General features: G+C 30.6%; 1 long non-coding RNA gene across 2 annotated transcripts; it reads left to right on the plus strand.

The window, feature by feature from the left end:
* Nucleotides 1–1,131: 1,131 nt before the first annotated feature.
* On the plus strand, nucleotides 1,132–3,035 carry LOC141689005 (uncharacterized). Of its 2 annotated transcripts, none has more exons than XR_012562224.1 (4): nucleotides 1,132–1,419; nucleotides 1,525–1,789; nucleotides 1,931–2,092; nucleotides 2,777–3,035. It is a non-coding gene; the product is annotated as an uncharacterized LOC141689005 (long non-coding RNA). The 2 variants fall into 2 exon arrangements; XR_012562223.1 differs by having other exon boundaries at nucleotides 1,132–1,364.
* The last annotated feature ends 224 nt before the right edge of the window (nucleotides 3,036–3,259 follow it).

A 3,259-nucleotide genomic window follows, 5' to 3' on the forward strand; every position in this document is an offset into this window, starting at 1 on the left:
AAAATTTATTATTTTGTGCATTATGTTCTATAATGATCATTATTTTATTCAAAATTTTGGATATCGTACATGTAATGCATGTAGAACATTACAAAATATTTTATTCTACCAAACATATGTAGTTTGGAGAACATTTGCTCAAATTGCAGAACATACTCGTTATACTTATTAAACTTAAATGATCTTCAACATTTTTAGTGAATTATTGTTATCGGTAAAACATACTTCACAAAATAATATATTTCATAGTGTTTTGACTGCTCAAACATATGTGGTTCACATAAAAATGTGGTATGCATAGAACTTTTTTCTGATATAATAATGTAAATAATTTCCTTACAATGAATACTAGATTATATGATTTTTAATGTGCAATCTACCGCTTCTCTTAAGGTTTAAAATTAGACAGAGTAAAAATTTAAATAATTAATCTTATCAATAACTCTTAAAAATATTTAAATACAGATCAATATGTACAAGTTAATCTTATCAATAACTCTTAAAAATTGAAATCCATACGGTTGGATCAGTATTTTTAAGTTAATCAAAACACCAATTCAGGATTAAACACTAGTTAGTTGTATAAGTCAAACTCATACTTGAGTGTTAAAATGACAAACCAAATAAAATTATTTTGATATGAAATTTTGGTTATATCACTAATATATGTATCTATTGACACGAATCGATGAATGTTTTTTTTAAAATAATCGAAACATCAATTCAGGGTTAAACACTAGTTAATTGTACAAGTCAAACTCATGCTTGACTGTTAAAATGACAAACCAAATAAAATTATTTTGATATGAAATTTTGGTTATATCACTAATATATAAATCTATTTACATCTATATGATTGGATCGTTGAAAATTATTTTAAAAATATTCGAAACACCAATTCAAGATTAAACACTACTTAATGTTTGACTGTTAAAATGAGAAATTAAATAAAATTAGTTTAATATGAATTTTTTTATATCACTAAAACATTTATTTAAAGAATTTTATATCCTATAATATTTTTAATTTCTACAAATTAATTGAAGTACTAAATTAAGTTATAATTATATTAAATTTAAAATGTTTTATAATATTGATAAAAGGGAATATTGTAACTGAATGTTGGGCCGGGCTACTGAAATTTGGGTTTGGCCGCTAAAATTTTATATGAGCGGGAAGTGAATTTTTTGGAGAAGAGGAAAGGGGGAATGAATTGGAGGAACTAAACATTGGATTTGCTTCATGTTCTCTCTTATTCTTCTGCTCTGATTTAAGATTCAGAAAATTATTGGGTTTAATTAGGGGCAAAATATTCGAGCAATACATTTAAGCAATTGATTCAGTGTTTCAGATTATGGTTGAAGGTCTCTTCCGATCTTGGTTCAATATCTGTTCCAATTTTTATCTTCTATTTAAATTGTATGTGTGTAATTTATGTGTTGGCATGCTTCATTGATGATGTGCACATATCTGTAATTCTTTATATAAGTTGTGTTGTTATTCTACTTTTCCTTTTGTTATTAGGGCGTGTTCGTGTTTAGGCAGTGTTAAGATTGGATAAGGAGTGCATTGTAAGGTTTGGAGAAGTGGGTTTGCTGGTAATTTGTTTGTGCAGACTGGTTTGGTTGATTTTTATGCCAAGATTGGTGAAATGGAGAAGGCACGGTTGGTGTTTGATGAAATGTCTGAACCAGATTTGGTTTCGTGGAATGCGTTGATTCCTGGGTATTATTTGCAAGGGTTTTATGATGGGGATGACACTGAAGAACTGCAGGAGTGGGATCAACAGGTACTTTATCTTTTGTGGCTGGTTCCTGATTTACTGGTTCTTGGTATTTGTTCGGATCCAATTTTTAGCCAGTAGGTTTCAAATTACATTTTTGTAAATAAACATATGCAGTAGCTAATCGTATTTTTGTCATCTTTCAAGATACCCAGTATACAATGGTGCCAGAAATTAAAAGACCCCCGTCAAGATCAGCTCTTAGAGGTCCAGGCCAACGATAGCTTTGACAATTCTTTCCCTTGCCAAAAAATGAGGATGTTTCAGTAGACTGCTGATGCAAATCTCAGTGTTCGAGACATGCATGAGGTTAGTTCTAGTATAAAATGTAAATTGTATATCATAGTAGCTTTTCAGTTTTACTCCCTATAAAGGTCAGGATGATGGGTTCAATGATTTCGAGTTGAGCCTTCCTAAGCTATTCTTTTTCCCGTGAACGTCGCACATGCTCATATGCTTCTGTTATTTTTTCATTGGAAATCCATATGAGCTAGAGTTAGATATTAAATTTAGAAATTTCTGTTTGTTATATTATTAATGTGCGGCGACAAGTGCCCACAATAAAAAAACAAAATCATTTGAATTATATATGTATACAGTTTGTTTTTTGGACAGTTATGCACTATTACCATATAAATACTTTGCCCATATAACATTCAGACTAAACTTCCATTTTTGTATGTTTAATGGTGTGAATTTTAAGGCTCAAGAGCCTAGTTGAAGTTTATTTGAGTATTATATCTGCAGCATAATGTTATTCCCTTGTCAGATATTTACTCCATTCAAAGCTTCAAGCCTGTTAAACTACAATAGTTACGTGCAATTATCTATAAATTAAATAGAGAATAGTGCTAGCTTTTACAATGGCAGCCTTAGCCTCTTGGTGATTAACAAGGAAAGAGGGTATAGTCAATGCTACGTCGACCATGCAACTACTTTTTAAATTATCTTGTTTTAATTTCTGGTTCTCATTGGAAGCATTTGTTTTGGCAGATTTTCGGTCTTTATCAGGCACTGAACGGTGTTCTGGATAGCATGGCTAAGAAATGCTTACCTATCCCTGTTTAAAGTCTAGCATCCGATTCAACTGTTTTTTTGAACTAGCAAACATACAATACGATCAAATGGCTTCTTCAATATTAATTTTGGTTGCTATTGTAGATATTAGTACTAGTATCCCATTGCATCTTTTAGAATATAGCGGCACTTTGGAATTTGCTTGCTTTTGTTTAATATGTATATGATTATTGTCTTCTAACGTCTCAAATCCATCCATGCACAATGTATGCAGCTAGAATACAAATTGTGTATTTTCATTGTCAGCTGCTATGTTTATTATATTACAGTCAGTGACAATTATGGGATTGTAAAGTATATTTTTTATTTAGACAATAGAAACATCTTCTCAAATGAACAAAAAAATGGAATCAACCAACTTACCTGTAAAAGCCAAGCGCTCCTTCTATTTTAGCAATC

The sequence above is a fragment of the Apium graveolens genome, chromosome 10, assembly GCF_009905375.1.
Source record: "Apium graveolens cultivar Ventura chromosome 10, ASM990537v1, whole genome shotgun sequence".
In the NCBI taxonomy this organism is placed as follows: domain Eukaryota; kingdom Viridiplantae; phylum Streptophyta; class Magnoliopsida; order Apiales; family Apiaceae; genus Apium; species Apium graveolens.